The sequence below is a fragment of the Balearica regulorum genome, chromosome 1 (genome assembly GCF_011004875.1).
Source record: "Balearica regulorum gibbericeps isolate bBalReg1 chromosome 1, bBalReg1.pri, whole genome shotgun sequence".
NCBI lineage: Eukaryota > Metazoa > Chordata > Aves > Gruiformes > Gruidae > Balearica > Balearica regulorum.
In genome coordinates, this window is record NC_046184.1 from 136,187,596 (window position 1) to 136,207,456 (window position 19,861).

Here is a 19,861-nt window from a genome sequence, read left to right on the forward strand (position 1 = left end):
ACACGTCACTGCAGGCAGGCAAAGCTCATTTCTGCAGAGAGGTGTACAGCTACGTTGCACCTGAATGCAAACTATCACACAGGAGCAGAAAGAACAAAAGTATGTAGTTTCCAATTTTTTGGTCCATGAGTGCTTTGCCACTGATATTAATAAGGATGAGATTGGGTCCAACTTCCATTTATTGCAGTTATTCAATATGCCTTAAACAGAACGGATGTGAAACTGGGGATGGTATCAAACTTCCCAAGGGGAATACATCTCAACTTATATGCGTAGCCATTTTATCTTCTGCTGATTAGTCTCGTACACTCATAATACAAGTTTTATTTCACAGCTGCAGTCTTGATAAATTGAGAATTATGGGATGAGAAAGAGGAGCAGCTCTGTAGATTGAACTAGATATGAAAATTGGTTGTCCCTCCTCGTAAATCACATAGGTGTGCAGACCCTATGCTGTGCAGAGTTTTGTCCACTAGTAACGAACTGCTGCCACCAGTGGGCTGAGGTTTGTATTGACACACACTTTCAATGCTACGCAGTCTGCAATACCTGTAATAATACCTGAAATATTCCAAGACTCCAGGTCTAAAATGAAGCCATGCCTGCACAAGGCAGTTGTAGGGAGCCATGTACTAGATCAAAAATTTCATGTCTGCCTTTGCAACACACACCGAGCATAGAAGTTACTCTGCTGGTTTAGACACACTCGCAAATTCCATATGGGGTAATTTTCTCCCAATAAATTTCACACAACATCTGCTACTGTTAGTCCTCCCACACTGGCTTACTTGGCAGAAATAGGATTGTATATGTATAAATTGTAAGGATCAAATTTTTACTGGTGATTGCCATGGCTTTGCACAGATCTGAGATCAGTCTTCAAGGAAACACAAGATTTAGATATTGAAGGGAAGCGTCAGCAGAAGAGATACATACGTGTCCTGAAACAGACACCTGAGCCACAGCACCTTTGAGCACCCAGTGTCTCATTCTTCACTAAATTTATCAAAGATCTAGAAACTAAATCACTGGAGAATTCCTTAGTTCTTTCTCAGACCGTGGCTAACACACACTAGGAAGTCTGACACCTCAAAAATGTGATTTTTTTCTAGCATTTCTCTGAAAATGTGGCCAGAGATTGTGGTGATGAGAATCCTTACATATATCTATATGTACCTACCACACACACACACACATACACACATATATACTATGTAACATGTAATATGATAGTTGATATATTATATATGATACCATATACGACATATAACATGCAGTGTAATATGACATTACATTATATAATGTAATATTATATTATTATGGTATATGTATAATATTCTATTACATTATGTTATATTGGCTCCATGGGTTTAGTTATATTTCTTAGCTTGGGGTGACTCAGATTAACATCTTTTACCTTGCTGAAAAATATCCTACCCAGGCAGTTATGGTTAATGTAGCATGTCCACTTTACACTCCACTAAAATTAAAACAAAGCATCGGGGCAATGAAGAATCATTCTTATTTGGATGGATTACTGACACGGGCAAAATTATTTAAGAGGACAAATTCAGGCTCCTCAGCCAAAATGGATTTCTTGAAAAGATTCATCACCCTGTAGCATCCCGTCCCTCCTGAGCGCTGAGGGCTGCAGTACGTGCTGCCGTTTGCAGGACAGAAGCACAGCCAGTGTCTGCTCAACTCTCCCATCTGCATCCCAGGAGCATCCACCCTGCCACAAATTCTCACCCATTGAAAGATGATACTGAGTTGAAATGTAGACCACACAGTGGGTTCGTGCACAAAGTTAATGTTCAAATGCAGTTTACTACTATCACCATCTTTGCTACAAAGTTAAAAAAATCTTCAATTTACTTCAAATTCTTCCAGGTAATAAGGGACTAGAACTCTGTAAATGGGGGATGGTTTTCTTGTTGAGTGAGTAATGCTTTACATTGGTCTGAAGAGACACTCTCCTGCTGATGCTTGGGCAGAGTCCTAGCAAGAGCTTAATTTATCACTTGCTGGTGAGCAAAACAGCTGCTCTGATTCCTGCAGTGAGTCTAAACCCATCATTTTGTTCCGTGTTTGCAACTCCAGAACACTGCCATGAGGAAGGCTTTGAGCATTAAGGGAATACTGCTAATAATTGGGTAGTATGTTCTTAAAAAATTCCCTAATATGAGGAAACTAAAATCATATATCCTCTCCCAGAATAATATAAGGTTATCAGAAAAATAAGGATGGAACTTTATTCATAGCAACAGGAGGATATTCTGTTGGCCATCTGAATGCATCCATAGAGTACTTGAACAAGAAGCAAAAGATTTTGTTGATGTTTGGTCAAACATCTTTCTTCAGCCCATACTGCTGGGCATAATTCCTTCAGCATCCTCTAACTATCTAAAATATATGGGCTTTGAATTCCGTGGTTATGTGCTCCATAAATAACTTTCTTTGGATTTGCAACTTTGCAGACAGCTGCTGTTTACACAATACTTGGAAAATAAGATAATTTATTTTGAAGGTGAAACAAAGATTTTGAAGACTAATTTTTTCCATTTTTTTAAATCAAAACCAACAAAGCCAAAGATGAACTTCTTCCTTTTGTGGCTTTTTTTTTTTTTTTCTTCCTCATGGGAGAAAGAAGAGCAAGGAGTGTGAAGGGAATCACTCAAGAGGAAATGCTGAGGCTTTTCAATTTCCTGTTCTTGGTGAGAATCAGGGACCCAATGATGGGGAAACTGCAGTTGGGGAGAGGGGCACTCACTTGTTATCAGTTTCATTTGCAATATAGTTAGTCAGTAATTCACCCCAAAAGCTTTGAAGAAGCAGATCTGCTAGGAATCCACATAATCTAATTATAGTGAACTGCTGGGCAAGTACTTTGGTGGGTAGACAGCACTGCATAAGTTTTATTTAACTGAAGGTTTATGTGGGATCATTAGCTGAATTATAATTGGAGTTTTAACATATGCTCAGAAAATATTCTATGATGTTAGTATTGCTTCTGGAAAATATTAAGATGTTGCTTCCTGACACATTAGAATAAGAGAACTAGTAGAGCAGAGGATAAAAGAGAATCAGTAACTACGTTACATTTAAAAAAAGCTTATGGGAGAGAACTCTTATGGGGACTCTGAACTCATATAGCGAGGCAAAAATAGTGCCATAGATTAGAAACAGCGGGAAAAACAGGTTGGAGATAAATATTCAGATCTGAGTATGGTAAGTGATCAACATAAGAGAATTGCAAGGATCCATACAAACACCACTGTACGGATGTTTCCACATCCATTATTGATGTGGAAACCCCACTGTCCTTTGGGGCGAAGCATGAGGCTTTATATTCCTTCAGGAGAACAGAAGAACATAACTCTACATTTGCTTCATAACCTTTTTTGTGAGTCTTACCAGGCTCTTCTCCTTGATATCTTGTGACAAGAACTCCCAAATTTAATTTTTAGTTGTGTAAGAAATATTTTTACTAAGTGCAGATGCACCGTGTTCCACTCTCACTGGAGAGCTGCTTTTGTTGCATGAGGGCAAACAATAAACAGATATCCCCAGTTATTCTTTTTCCTCTACGTGTCATTAATTTCCTTTATTAAATCTTCACCAGGATGCTTTTCTTATCCTCTTTTGAGAGTAACCACGTGCAGCCTAATCGGGTTCCCTTCGGACAGATGTTTGTCGTGGCTTTCGAGACTGCCTCTCTTTCTGTGTGGTGCCTGCATTTGCTAGGCAGAGAATGGAGGGAAGCATGGTGTCCACCCTTCAGTCACAGCTCTGGTGTCACCCCAGACTTACTTGACTAACCACAGAGTAATATTATTGCTATTGAATGGTTAGGCAGTTGTTCCAGATGAGAGTAAACCGGTCAGTCATTTAATGGCATGCTGAGGTTTTCAGATTTATTGCTTGCTATTGTATTGCTCATACACTCCTGTGTATTTTTTCCCTTTCCCGAGCGTAACAGAGCAGAGCTCCTGAATGAGATGGGAAAAGACAGCAAATAGCCTTTCTTGATGCAGGCTGTCAAACCCCCCATGTCTCCTCCTCTCCTCTCCTCTCCTCTCCTCTCCTCTCCTCTCCTCTCCTCTCCTCTCCTCTCCTCTCCTCTCCTCTCCTCTCCTCTCCTCTCCTCTCCTCTCCTCTCCTCTCCTCTCCTCTCCTCTCCTCTCCTCTCCTCTCCTCTCCTCTCCTCTCCTCTCCTCTCCTCTCCTCTCCTCTCCTCTCCTTAGGGAGAAAAGAAATAACACCGTGAAATACAAACTGAGCAAGTGGGGATTTGCAGGGGATCTATTTTGCTGAGGTAAGGCCAAGTGGAGTTGTGCATGAATTGAATTAATGCACTTTTGAATGGATTGCTCAAAATGAGCTATCCTATGCCATTATGAAATGCTTTGTGCAATTTTTGGAGCTCGGCAGTTTGATTAGCCTTTTCCTTTTATATCTGAAACTAGCCACAGACAAAGAAGTCACATATGGGACTGCTCTTTTTATTTCAGCCATTGAATCTGTGAGTCTTCTTTCTGACATCCAAAGCCTCTTTTGAAATCAGGGAAAGAGAACATGAAAAGTCAGCCAGCACAAGAAGTCATTTCTGCTTATTAATCTGGGTAGTTGCCCACCTGCACCCAGTATCCATCTTAACTCACCTTGAATTTAAAACCTTAAAAGCATCCATTATTTCTTTTGCACAAGCAAAGCTATGCTATGGATAATATCTAAATTAGTATTCCATTAGCATTCACCTTTGTCCTGTAGTTTGGTGCCAAAATAGGTCAATTTTGTGGCCACCCCCCCTATTACCACCAGACTGTAAGGAAGGCTGAGGGGGTTTGATATCAGCTGAGATGGGGGGATCAGAGACTACTTTTGATACTTCTAGTCAAAACTGTCTTAGGGAGAGAAAGCTACTCTATGTTTTCAATTAACGGGCAAAGGAAGGAAATGAAAGATAAAGGAGGTGCTGGTAATGGAGAAAGAATGAAGTATAAAGTGAGACTGATCAGCCTCCCTCAGAGAATGGATTAATTATTTTCTGACACAAATTTTTGGCCCAAGCCTTTTTTTGGGCAAGAATTCAAAAGACCTTGTAAAATGACTTGGTATAAATGGAAATTTAGGATAATTTTTCTTTCAGAATCTTAAATAGTTTATATAAATCTTCCACTTTTCAAATGATGTATTAAAGTACTCTTGTGATTGCTTAGTATCAATATTCCTCTGAGATTTTACAAATACATCATCAGTGTTAGATGGATGAAATCCAGTCTGATGGAATTCAGGTGCCCAACATAGGCAATGCTTCACTGAACATTTGAGTATGCAGCCTGAAGAGCAGGAGAAAAAATACAAGTCTGCCTTAACGTTGCTGCCACACTTGTCCTGACGCCCGCGATGGGCAGCTCGGGAAGCCTGCAGGGGAAGATGCAGTCTGCTTGTAATCGTGTTTCCTGGTTTTGACTATGGAGGAACCAGAGGCAATTCCCACACATGGTCCATTCCCCCACCCCTTCCACTGGTGCTCAGGGGGATGCTGAGCACCCCCGTCGCCCACTCGCGATGTCCCCTGGCCCTTTGCAGAGCAGAGGTGCAGCGTGAGCTAGTAGTGCCTGCTCTTCGCACCGTGGTTTCCAAAGATGTGGCAACCTCCAGGTCTACTCAGCCACTGTGGGGTAAAAACTTCACTCTAACATCGCAGGGGAGCATCTTAAACCTGATGTGCACCCTTCAGCCAGACCATGGTGGGATGGAAACATTGCACAAACACGAGTGCAAAGGTTAGAACAAGGGGCAAGAAGGAGCCTGGCCTGAAACCACAGGATCTCCCATTTCCCAGATAATTGCTGTACCTCCTCGGATTTTTCTCACAAGGTTGTTGGTCTTATTCCCTACCACTCCCTCATTTAGTTGGTGAGACTTAATATGGGGCTTAATATGGGGCGTGACAGAGCAATAAGTACCCATGTTCATGAAACAAAAACTTCTCAGCAAATATGAGTGGCTAAAACTTAAACCCCCCCTAAGAAATTTTAAGCTAAATGAGAAAACATCATATGCCCATGGGTGCCAAATGGTAACCTGTACCAATGACTTAATCACAGTAATTTAGACAGATGAAGACAGGAGTGGAGTTTAAGCTAAGGGAAGATTTGGTTCGACAGTGCGGCTTAGATAAATGTATGCAAGCTGAATCATTCTGATGAAATTTGACTTAAAATATTTATGGACCAAATCACAGTAATAACCTAGGCGTAGGGGGTTCTTCAAAGAGTGTGGAAAAGACAAGAGAGGTCTCTGAAAAGAAGTAAAGGTCAAAGCCCATACCCATTTTTAAATGGTGGAATACAGAAAAACACTGGATTATAGACCTCACAGCCTAACTTCAAACCTTAGGAAAAAAATTAAATACCCGGAAGATAATGTCATGATAAAGAACTGCCAACAGGGATTCGAGCCAATCCAATTTCTTTCTTTGGATAAGGGGAAAGCAATAAGTGTAAAATATCCCAACTCTGCTAGGGCCCCTGAGACTGCTCCTGTGTCATGTTCTTATAAGCAATCTGAGGAAATACGGCCAGGATGGGAAACCCATACAAAACATGTCCACTAAGAGGAAGAATCAGCCATTGGTTCTCTACCAGGGTAAGAGGTGTTTTGAGAGGGGGATTTTTATTAGCAGCTTGGAGGACACAGTCTATTTCAAAAAACCAGAAGTGACTTGGAAACCTTAGTCTCTCTTGCAGAAATAATGGACACTCCCCGATTGCCCTATCTGCTGTTGAGAGCACCACAGAGGGTGCGAGTCATCCTGCCTAAAGTCAATCTGCAGCTGTAGCCCAGGCTCTGCCTACAATCTCTGCAAGAGACGGGAAAAATTAGCACACCTGCCCGGTGGTGTCATCCAGGCAGTTCCTGCTGCGGGAAGAACCCAGATCAATAAATCGGAAAAAATATATTGTTGTGTTCATTCCCTTTTTGTACAATTATTGCAGGATCAATAGCTCCTGAAAGGAGCTTCTTTGCGTCTTGCAGTTCCATAAGGAAAAAAAGGGAATCTGGAGGTTACTTTAGAGGTCACAATATACCTTCTTCAGACCATTAAAAGCCAAAAGTTTCGATATAACCATGCCATGCAGTTTTATGAGTGTATGTCTGCGTGTTCATGTGCATATATGTGTGTGGTTTAGTGCAAAATAAAATAAAACACAGTGTATCTTTTGTCGTGGATGCCACTCTTCGCCTGATCCCCCTTTGTCTCCAAGCCTTCTCACACATTCCTAACTGTCCCATTTTCTTTTTCTTTGCATACCTGCCAGATTCTTCCTCTACCCACAGAAAAATTTCTGGCATGTCTGTCACTCTGTTTATATCGTTGCCAGCACAACTGTTCTCACTTGCTTCTTAGTTTTCTAACAATAATACCAGACTGGATTTGAAAGTACAGTAACGCTTAAAAATAGTGACAAACTTAAAAATACCAAGGTATGAAATACCAAACACAAATACTTTTATTTCTTTCCATTTTTAAGGAGGAAAAAAAAAAAAAAAAGTCTTGCTTCTCTTCATTTTCTCTGCTTGCGTGACCCCTTCAGAATCGCAGCAGCCAGCAGCGCTCTGCTGAATTCACTGTGCATTCGTTCACCACCTCTGCATGACCTTGTCACGCTGAGGCTCTGAGCGAGGCTGGCTGAGCTGCCAGTTACGGCTCCCCCCATCCATTTTGGGAAAGAAATTGAAAGGGAAATACAGAGTGCAGAAAAGCTGCTTTTTTTCCCCACTTTTTCTTTCCCTGCCCCGCTCCCCCCCCCCCCCCCGCCCATTTAGGGATGTCATGCACACTAAGCCAAATAGTTCCTGAAATAAAAACTCTTAAAGATAAGGCTGGGATTTATTTTCTTTAGGCCAGTTGTCTAAATAGTTAGTCATCTAAAATTAGTCACTCCAGGCTCCCTCTATGCAGCCATAAAGGGAAATATGCACCTCCAAAGGCCAAAGACCCTAAGACTAAGGTAAGTGTCTACAGCTGGTCAGATAAATCCTCTGTGGAAGTATCTGTTGTATGTAACTGCAGCCCAATCTCCTCATTAAAATTAAAATTAATCATCCCCCTCTTGATACACCAGTGAGAAATGTAGTCCTGCTCTGCTGTGGATGGACGGTTACCAAAAATAAAGTGGTTGATCTTTTGGTAAGTGTGGCCCGTGTTCTTTGTATTTTAATTTCTTTATCAGGGCAGTTGTATGGGCATTTGCAAGGTGCAAAAGAACAGCTCTGGTCCAAGCAGAATTTTTACTAAATTACATCATGACAGGTTAAGTGGATGTTGAATTCATTGCCATAGTGGAGGCCAACTGTGGTTTTCTTCTGTTTGCTTGACTGTATTTACTCATTCCATTTGGCTGAAGGATTGCTCCCAAGGTTTTTAGGCTGCATATTTGAACTATATGCTAGGTTTGCTGAACAAAGGCCATAATATGTGGATAATATTTATTTTCAAAACAAAATTTTTAGTGTTCTCCTCCACTCTAACTTAAAAAAAAAAAAAAGAAAAGAAAAAAAGATTAATCTCAACATAACACACCTGCGAAATCTGCAGTGGCACACTGCTGGTGCTCCAGGTAAATCAGTGAAAATAAACTTCTCCAGGGAAGCAGATACATGTTTCAAAATCATTAGGATTTTTTTTTTTTTTAAACAAAGAATAGATTTTTCTGAGGAAAAAAAAAAAAAAAGGAAATAATCCTATCAGTATTTTGGATATTAATGATGACAATGATCTACAAAGGAACTTAATAATTTGCTTGACTTTAAGAACAGGAGTAGTTTCACTGTCTATTCGCATGCTAAATGTAATATTTATGCACTTTGTTAAACATAGCTATGCTGTCATAAAGTGTCACTAATTAGATTGTTACAGCAATGCATATATGAATCTTACAGCATAATTTCCTTGATTAGCATGATCATTATTAAGGGCACCTTCTTTCAGAGGATATAATTGGTTTTTTACAGGCTGTCTTTAGTAAGAAGCAGCTTTTGCACAGAATGGGTGAGTGCCTCTTATGATGTTGTTGATGATAATTTACACTGCTATATTCTTAGGGAAACACTGCACTCTGCAGGTGAAAACTCTTCCCCCGGCTTGTAACACGCTGAAAAGCTCTTGGGAAAGCAGCACGGATTCTCTGCGGTGAGCCGTTCATTCTGGTTAACCAAGGCAGCGCAGTGTCTGCAGCATCCTTATAAACGGGAACAAGTCTTTTTTTTTCTTTCCTTCTCCACTTCTTATTTTCTAAAGAATACCCAAAAGCATATAGATATTCTGTAACTTTTAGTGCAGCAAAGAATACGTGACCATATTTTAAGCGCAGGTTGGCTGTTGGCGTAATTTGCAGGGCTCAGCAGAAAGGTCCATGTCACGTCTAAACGCGCTTTGCCATTTCCTGACGCTAATCCCACAAACTGAATGGCCAGTTAGAGACAGGAGCCGTCAGTCGGGCTCAGCCCCGAGCCTTGCAGTGAGTCCCTCGCCTCTTTACCCTCCCTCACCGCCGCCTTGCAGCCCTATCCCTACTCTCTGTTTTTCTGATTTCTGGCCATTAGATGGCAATCGTGACCATCACCCGCTTCCCGCGTTCATGTCCTCTGATGGCCAACGTGCTTCTGTGCCGGGGCTCCAAAGAGCAGCTTTTCTTGTCCCTCTCCGCCTTTCTCATTCCTAGCAGCAGTAGTTATGCACAGGCTGGTTGTTAAACCCGATGGCGGATAACCTGGCAGAAAGGAATTGCTTGTGCTCAGAGGGACGTTGCTGTCCTGGCACAAGAAATGCGCGTTCCAGCTGGAAAGAGCAGCGCCGCGTGTTAATGCTGCGCTCTTCTGTATGGCTTGCTCTCCAGTTGCCCTGCGTTGCACTAAGTGGCAGCTCTCCGGCTGGCGTTTTCAAGGCATACGATAGCTTTGTGACTGTGAACAAGTTTCAGGCAAATCTATTCATTCCCAAGAACAGGACTGAAGCAGATATATGATGCAAAGTCTTTTAGTTGAGAATCTCTGTTGCCACCCTCCCTTCTGGCAGGGATTTGAAGCTTGGCAGATCAATCACCCTGGGGCATATTATAGCCCCTAAAGAAGTCTGCAGTGCTGGTGGAAACCGGTTTGCATGTGGCCGCAGCGTTTTCTGCCTTTCCCTGGCTGCAGAGCTGCCATGAGGCCACAGGCGCTCCCTCTGTGGGAGGTGCCCACCAGCACCTCCATGTGCAGTGTGCCTGCACACCTGGTCGGCCGTGCAAGGCCATACGCACGTGTGTCACGCTCAGGATCAGTAACTGTGGTGCAAAGCTGCAGGCTTTGGGCAGCTGCTGGATCCACGCTGGAGGCAGCTGTTGTTACCTGCCTCTGGCCACCAGCAGATTTTCAGTCTGGCTGCAGAGAAGCCACCCTCTGCAGACCCTCCGTCTCTCCCCTCTCACCATGGGGAAGCTGGCTGGTACTTTGTAAGTCCCTGTTCAGTGTTTAATCATCAATTTTCCCTTCAAATGGCTCCAGACTTCCAGTGCATCCCTGTTCTGCTAACCCAGCTCCTGGGCCCCAGTGTACAGGTACCAGTGGGAAGGCGGGATAACCTTTGCTGCTGGAGAGCTGGTGGGGGAACTCATAACCCACCAGTCATGGAAATATCCTTCAGTATGAAGCTGAGCCTCTGCCTTTGAATTCTGGGGCCTCCCCTGTAGATGGCATTTGCTAGTGTTAAAATCTACCAGAGGTCAGCTCTTCCAGAAACACATCTCGTCAGGGCGAGGAGCACACTTGCACTTTTAGGGTATCCTCAATGCCCTGGCAGAAACACCAGTGGCTCCAGAGGGTTAAGTCTGGGTGCACGTTGTCCTTAAGGGGCCACAAAGTAGGCTGGCTAGTGCTCTGACTAGAACAGCTTTTGTTCAGGTATCTATGTTCCTTATGGCAACAATCTGAAAAGCACTTTTATAAGTCCATCATAAATATCTGTCACCTCTGCTCTCAAGCTTCATGATGACAACAACGGCTGCTGGTTAGCTCAGGATTTGTAACATATCAAATAGGAAATTTCCAGCTAGCATTTGTAACCCACAGCTACACAGGCAAGAGCTCCATCATTTTTAAATGTTGTGGTACTGGGCTGAGACACTTCCATAAACAACTCCTCCTTCTTCAGGCAGTTCTGCAGTTCCTGCTCGCCACCCACTGTCAAATGTGAGAGCCTGCCAGGCTGGGCCAGTTCCCAGTTCTTTCTTTTTCTCTTCTGAATGACCACCTCGCCTTAAACTCTTCCATCATCCAGAAGTCGTCCTCCAGCAGGTGGTCTGGTCATGGTACCTCCATGGTCTGGCAGATAGATGCAAAGCTCATGAGTGTGCTTAGCCAAAATAGCTGCATGTCCTACATAGAGTGTCTTCCTCCTGTGGCCCCAGCACCACACGACAAGCTGTCCATAACGCAGGGTCAATCACCTCAAAAAAGCATTTTGCTCTGTTGTTTTGCCTGAGTTGAGAGATACTGATAGCTTTCCACTGTCTCCTAGCTTTGGTGCCTGGATTGCAATACTGCTGTGGCTCCAATGCGCGTTGTCTCCTTCTCAGGGAAGAAGGCCAGAGACGCAGGGTGTAACCTGCCCACCAAAAGGGCGACCTACGTATTTCGGGTGAGGATGGGGATGAGGATGGGGATGGGAAAGGGACCTGCGCCCAGGAGGTGTGATGGTGTTTGGTGAAACGGAACGGTTGAGCCTGGGAGGTGTGGAAGGGAAATGGCACCTTGTGGCTTAGCAGCGATGTCGCCTGATGCAATGAGCAAAACTGGAACTGTAAAGCCATTTCTAATTTTGGCATGTTCAAAGTTTTGAAGGCTTAACCTCCACCTTCTAATTTTGTTTCTTTGTAATATTTCTAGCTGTGTATTTCTAGGTCCATACTGTAAGGAAATTAGTTTTTAAGCCATTTCTAGAGGGAATTTCCCTTGACTGACTTTATTTGTTCTGATGGGAGTTTGCCACATTAAAACATAGGTAAAAATAATGTTATTTGATCCATTGCTAATATATTGAGGGAAATTATTTTTATAAGGTATTTATATTGATATTTTGCTTTTGCCACTGATGATAAAGGATTTATGTTGAAATCTGAAAACCTGACAGTCTATGTTGTTGTGGAGTATTTCTGGTTTTTCATGGCCTTAATATGGCATCCTTTTCTTCTGAGCAGCTGAGGGAGTGATATGGAATTCACAAAGCAGATAGATAGTCAAAACAGTATTTCAAAGAGGGCACAGCTCTGCTTCTGGGGCAAGTAAAACACAAGGAAGGCAAGTCAGGAGTAATGATATTTGCTAAATTGGTATTTTACTTTCTTTTCTTAGATGTGAAGATGTTTTTTTAAGTTGCCTAGACCAAGAATGATGTCCTAGTAAATCTCACTGTCCTTAAATCATGATAAGACAATAAATACAACATAGGAACAGGACATTTACCTGGAAATTGAAATATATTATCATTAAACTGAAGGAGGGTAGATTCACAACAGAGGGTCGATTCAGATTAGATGTTAGAAAGAAATTCTTCACTGTGAGGGTGGTGAGGCACTGGCACAGGTTGCCCAGAGAGGTTGTGGAGGCCCCATCCCTGGAAGTGTTCAAGGCCAGGTTGGATGGGGCTTTGGGCAACGTGGTCTAGTGGAGGGTGTCCCTGCCCATGGCAGGGGGGTTGGAACTAGATGGTCTTTGAGGTCCCTTCCAGCCCAAACCATTCTATGATTCTATGATTAAGGACCAGAAATCACGAACACACAGTTTTGTACATGAGAACTCCTTCTGCATGTTTCAAAATTGTTTTTTTTTCCCAAGATATTGATCATAAAAAGGCTGTTAAAAAAAGCAAAACCAAAAGTCTGTTTCGCTTTTTAACAGAAATGGTTATAAGAAAACCGGAAGTTATGGTGCTGTACCAGTAGATGGTACTGAAGAACAGGCAGCAGAGCTGTGGTTTTTTAGGGCTAATGTGACAGTATTGGTGTGTCCAGAAAATGGCTTTTGCTGCATAGATCTTTTCATTACCTGTTTCATTACCTGGTTGCTATCAGTGATGCTTATAGAAATAGATTTTACATTTTTTAGCATCACAGGATGACGTTAAGTAGCGTGCATTATTGAACTGCCCTATAACCATAATTAAAAATAAGAAATGAAAAGAATCAGTCACAAAAAGAACTTTATGCCAGTCACAGGAGCGTGGATTTTGTGACAGAAGCCTGTGGAAATGTCTTGCTCCAGAAAATCTACCAGAAGGACATCTCCACTGAAAAGGGAATGAACTACTTAGAGGTAAACATATTACTGATGCATAGACTCCTGTAACTAATGGCATCACAGAGAAAATCGCGTTCAAGGGTTCCCGATCCAATGGTCCATTCTGGCCAATAATTAAACAAAGATATGCAATCACATTACTTTTAACTTATTTAGCTGTAAACTGCAACAATGAAGGAAAGTGAGAATGGAATCTCTTTGCAGATTGCAAATACACTGATAACTGCTGGGAATTTTTCTCTTTCTACCAGTAAGGACACCTCACAGCAAACATTAGTCAGAAAGTTTCTGATTTCTCAAGCTTTCGTTAAGCATCATCAGAATTAAAGATAGAAAGAGTATGTAAATAATGATGCTTGGTCTGTTTTTATCACCTCTTTAATAGCAAGGAAATTAAAAGAAAATATGAAACCACTTGTGGAAACTCCGTGAATCTGTTAATATCTTTGTTGAAACAGGCTTTTCGTTAAATTTAAATGGATGATCGAAATATATAGTGAAAATACTGTAGTTTTGACAAATCCTTTTACTCACAATGTTTAGAAAAAAGCTTTGATGTTATCGATGTGACACATCGGAGATTTTCAAATCTAAATTATTTCACATTCTGGCATCAAACTGAAATTCTATCTTTAAATCATTCAACAATTTTGTTGCTAAAAGTTTTGTAAAGACTGGATTTAAAATCAAGAAGTTAAATGATAAATTATTTTATTAAAATTTGTAATTTGTTAATAGTTTTCCTCAGATTTTTCAATTTATAAAAAAATTTCAAGATTTGTCAAATTTTCCATTTTTGTTTGGTAATAATTGCCTAATGTTTCAGATTTTTTTGCAAGGTAGAAAACTTTTTCTGCACTGTTCAAACTATAAGGAGCAAAATAGCAGGAAATCCACTTTATTAGCTCCTTTAACAAATTTTTCAAGCATTGGAAAAAATTAAGTCCCAGTTGCATGGCTTTAATTCCACCTAGCTGAGGGAAGTGTAGTTTAGTGCCTTATTTCATGACTCCTAAATCACTTTCAAAGTTATCATTGCTTCCTTTCTAATCTTAATTTAATTTTCTCTGTGCAGGCTGGTTCAGATTTTCCAGAGAGCCTTTGGGAAGCAAAAAACTTTGAAAAATCTCTTTCCTTATGAATCATTTGGGAATGAACCACAGATGATGGAGGTGGAAGGACGACATCTTATATAATGTAAGGATCTGAAGCAGCCAGCAAGGTGGCAGCAGGAATATTCACACTCACTGGTTTTAAGATCAAGGGTAGCTGCCTAAATTCTCAGGCTCGCCTTGTAGTCAATGGAGATGGTCGTGCTCCCAAACATTAGGGTCTGGCCCTTTTGGAAAAACTGGTCTCTCTCTGGCTGTAGAGGAGCCAACATAAACATTTACAATGCTGCTTGAGAACATTTTCTGCTTGTGAAAAAGAGATTAATGAGCTAATTATTCTAATTAGCAGAAAACTAAAGAGCCCCTGGAAGTGTAATAGTTTAGCAGCAGCCTATGTTATATGTATTATTTAATTCAAATAGTCTCCAAAAGCACATACCCATAACTGTGGCCCAGCTAATTTACTTGTGCCATTGCAATTGCAGGCAGATTTTCCATTAAGTTCATAGAAGCACATAGAAGCACATAGAAGTTGATTTTATATGGAAATGATTTTTTCTTTTCTTAAATTTAGCTTTGAAGTCCATAAGGTTATCGTCAAGAATGGATAAAAAGAAAGATTATTTTTAGGAATATTAATATCTTCTTTGGGGAAGACAGAAGTGTCTCCCTTATGAGAGAAATGTTGTATTCCTCTTACACAATTAATATTCTAAGGAGCAAACTCATGTCTGTTGATGAAACCCCTAAGTGCCTCCTCATGTGCCTCCTCTGTGTTTCTTGTCTAATATTAAATAGCTCTATTTCAATCACTTTAAATAAATGATACTTAGCTGGTGATATGAGCCATGAAAAGTCTGGACTTCAACCACTGATTCTGTGCCTTCAGGGAATTAAATAAGAGAAAATATAAATCCAGTTTCCATTACACAAGAAAAGGTATTGAAAGACAAGCAGGTGGCTGAGTACGTGGTGGACAGGGAACTATTGGAGCTGTAAAAAATTATTTCTAAATGAATAATGAAAGAGGAAGAATAAATTAAATGAATGATAGATAAAGACAAAAAGCATTTAGGAATTCCACTGCGTCCCCTCCCAACTCCTTGTGCACCCCCAGCCTCCTCGCTGGTGGGGTGGGGTGAGAAGCAGCAAAGGCCTTGGCTCTGTGTGAGCACTGCTCAGCAGTAACGAAAACATCCCTGTGTTAGCAACGCTGTTTGCAGCACAAACTCAAAACACAGCCCCATACTAGCTACTATGGAGAAAATTAACTCTATCCCAGCCAAAACCAGCACACACTGGAAAGTGAGATCGTAACTATTTAAGCTGTATAAATCCATAATATTTATTTTTAACTAAAGACTGTTGAGAAACTGTTTCCCCAAATCACCATTATATTATAACATTGATGGATACAATCTTCTATTTATATAACATTATCACACGTCTCATAAAATCAGGCTAAAGCTTTATAGTTTCTGACTCTTTCAAACTTCAGTCTTTTCAATAAAAATGCTACTTTTCAATGAAATTACAGCTACCTTCACAATTCAAGTAATTTCTTCATGCTGATAAAGCAGTTTCTAAGGCAAAAGTTGATTTTTCTGTACCATCACTCAATGAAGCCTGTATAAAATCTGGTGTACTAGCTGCTATTTTCTGTGAGTGTTGCTGTTTTTAGACTCTGCCAGAAAAGTCCATCAGCCTTGCCCTCCTCCCAGACCCCTTCCTCCAGGCATGGCAGGAACCCTTTTCCTCCAGGCCAAATTGAAGCTCGATGCTTTCCCTGTTGGTCACTGCTGCCTCTTGGGTGTCCTATGCAATCTGTGTGTTGTAGGGAGTGTTTTGTGTGGCCATGGATGCAGATCCAGAGACTTTGTCAGGCAGGGCTATTATAGCAGTCAAAATAATGAGAAAAAACAACAAATTGCTGAAACCTCATCCAAGTATGTCGGTCTGTGTTCACTGTTCTCTAAGCTGCCTCATGTTCTGGTTTTGTATAGATGAGATCAGTTGCCAGTCATGGGATGCTTACATTAACATTTACATACAGCCATTTTGAGAAATCAAGGATTGCACAGGCACATTCAGAAGGATTCTCTTTGAAGCCCAGTTGCACTAAATAATTCAACTTGTTAGACAGGAAAGTTGCTTGCTTTATGTGATGAAGGTGGCTGTAAAAACAGGTAAGTTACACTGCTGGCTTCACAAAAAAGTCCATCAGCAAGCTGAGATAACTTGTTCTGTTGAACCTGAAAGGAGGGAATGCTGTTAGCAAGATTATTATAAATATATTTTAATAATATAAATTATGATTACTATCATTATATGACATATATAAAATTTTGCTTTTCAGCTTACATGCTTTATTTGAGGGTTTAAGACTGTGGTCTCCATTCAAAAAGCATTGTGACTTGGTTTAGGCCCAGCCGGCAGCTGAGCGCCACGCGGCCGCTCACTCACTCCTTCCCCGGCATGATGGGGAGGAGAAGTTGACAAAAGGCTCGGGTCGAGATAAGGACAGGGAGAGCTAATTATCATCACGAGCAAAACAAACTGAACTTAGAAAAAAGGGATTCATCTAATTACTAAACAGAATAGAGCAATGAAAAAAAACAAATAACATCAAGCCTTAAAACACCTCCCCCCACCCCTCCCATCTTCCCGGGCTCAACTTCACTCCCGGCTTCAACCTCCTCCCCCCCTCAGCGGCGAGGGGGGGGGGGGGAATGGGGGGAGGGTGATGGGGGTTGCGGTCAGTGCAGCGCACGTTGTTTCTGCCGCTTCATTGTCCTCGGGGGGAGGACTCCTCTCATCGCTCCCCTGCTCCAAAATGGAGTCTCTCCCACGGGCTACAGTCCTTCCCGAACTGCTCCGGCGTGGTCTCTTCCATGGGGTGCAGACCTTTAGGAGAAAACTGTTCCAGCATGGGTCTCCCACGGGGTCACAAGTCCTGCCACCAAAACCTGCCCTGGCGTGGGCTCCCCTCTCCACGGGTCTACCGGTCTGGCCAGGGACTTGCTTCAGCCCGGGCTTCCCACAGGCCACAGCCTCCCTCGGGTGCCTCCACCTGCTCCAGCATGGGGTCCTCCACGGGCTGCAGGTGGAATCTCTACACCCCCTCATCCTTTCTCCATGGGCTGCAGGGGGACAGCCTGCTTCACCATGGTCTTCACCACGGGCTGCAGGGGGATCTCTGCTCCAGTGTCTGGAGCGCCTCCTCCTCCTCCTCCCCCCTCCTCCTGCACTGACCTTGATGTTACATCTTCGCACTCTTTCCCCCTCCAGCTGTAAAAAAACTTCCCCCCTTCTTAAATATGTTATCCCAGAGGCGCTGATTGGCTTGGCCTTGGCCAGGGGCGGGCCCATCTTGGAGCTGGCTGGCATTGGCTCTATCAGACACTGTGGAAGCTTCTAGAAGCTCCTCACAGGAGCCACCCCTATAGCCCATGCCCCCACCCGCTACCAAAACCTTGCCACACAAACCCAACACACATTGTAGTTCATAGCTGTTTATAAATAGCTTGGGTAAATGCTGTGGACCATCAAGGAATTTCTGGTGGGGAATATTATGAAGTTTCTTGCGGTACATGTCAAGATACACCATTCTACAAAGGTTTTTAAATTGATCTACATAACTTTTATGTCCATCTTTCCATAAATAGCTGAGATGGTTTCCATCAAACACTAGCTTTTCTAGAGAGCTGGTGTCTAAAATAGTCTCTGTGAGTGTAAAATGCCAAATACCTTGATGGGTAGCTGAGGTTGGAAGGAACCACTGGGATCATCTAGTCCAATCCTCTTTGCTCAGAATAGGATCAGCTAAAACAGGTTGCTCAGGATTGTACCCAGTTGGGTTTTGAATGTCTCCAAGGACGGAGACCACAACCTCTCTGGGCAACCTGTTTCACCTTGTTTTTTTTTCTTCTGAAGACAAGGATTGTGGTTCTGCCCTTTCCTTTGTTCCCTCCACCCAGGATCCTGATCTCTACAATCTCATGGTCACTGACTGTCACATCCTTAACCAGTTCTTCCTTTTTGGTAAGTACAAGGTCCAGAAGAGTGGCTCCCCTTGTCAGCCCCTCAGTTACCTGTGTCAGGAAGTTGACATCAATGCACTCCAGAAACAACCTGCATTGCTTGTGCCCCACTGTGTTGTGCCTTCAGCAGATACCAGGGTGATTGAAGTCCCTGATGAGGACCAGGATGTGCAAATGTGAGATGTCTTCCAGTTGTCTGAAGAAGTCCTCACCTATTTCTGCTTCCTCATCAAGCAGTCTGTAGCAAACACCCACAACATTGACCTGCCTGGTCTCATCTGGGTCATCGTGATTTCTGATATACAGAATAACTCCACCACCTGACCAACCTGGCCTGTCCTTCCCAAAAAGCCTGTGTCCAAGATCACAGCATTCCAGTTGTATGAGCTGTTCCCCCACATCTGTAGCATGCTCATGTGGTTGTAGCCCCTGCAACTACATACAGACCTCTGACTCCTCCTTTTGTTCCCCATGCTGTGACCATTACTGTACAGCACTTCGGAGAGACATCCACATGTGATTTCCAAAAATCTGTGAGAGCTTCCACCATCATTCTGTCCTCTTGGCACTTCCTTATTCATATGCATACACCTGAGGTAGACCTAAATCCTGTTTTGTTGCTTTCAAGGTCTTAAAAAAAGAGATAGATAAAACTCCACTTATGTATTATCCCTACCACACAAAAGCATTGCTTATTTTCACCAAGATGCAATGCCTCTGAAGTAGGTGGTTCATGAAAAGTATAACGAGAAACTAAGTTCAGTTTACGATTGGAAAAATCTAAATATTTCAAATTAGGTTGGGAGATAAAATTGGTACCATTCAGACCTTGGGTAATGCTATTAAAGGACAAATTCAAACACAATATTCTCTAAACACCTTCAAATTTCTTTTTGTCAGTGAAGAAAAGCACTGTTTGAACTTTGAAGGATTTATCAAAAATGTTGCACTGAGCTTTCAGCAAAGATATATCATTGCTGTGCTTATCTTCTGGCAAGGGCATATTATTTACTCCAGGTCTGTATCTGTTCTTGACTGATTTCCTCCTAATAGTACTGTTGTTGCTACCCTGTGATAAAGGTGATATTCAGCTGCCAGACAAAGAAATTGTACTTAGCTTAGTGAGAGACTGAGATCAACTTGCTTGATAAATAGGAAGCTGAAACTGCAGGTAGGAAGATTTTTAAGATCTCTGAAGGGCTTCAGCTGTTCATTATAAAGTCCTTGAACATCAAGCCTCTTAAATACAGTTACTGAAGGGAAGCAGGTTACAGGAGTTGTCAGACGTGTTTATATACCAGGGACTGCACTTTCCTTCCGTGATGAAAAGATGAGTCAAGAAGCTATAAATGACACAGAGTA

General features: G+C 42.1%; 1 long non-coding RNA gene across 1 annotated transcript; it reads left to right on the top strand.

Moving 5' to 3' along the window:
• The first annotated feature begins 11,509 nt into the window (after positions 1-11,509).
• Positions 11,510-15,253, top strand: LOC142600134 (uncharacterized). Its single transcript, XR_012833591.1, has 3 exons — positions 11,510-11,689; positions 13,260-13,362; positions 14,423-15,253. It is a non-coding gene; the product is annotated as an uncharacterized LOC142600134 (long non-coding RNA).
• The last annotated feature ends 4,608 nt before the right edge of the window (positions 15,254-19,861 follow it).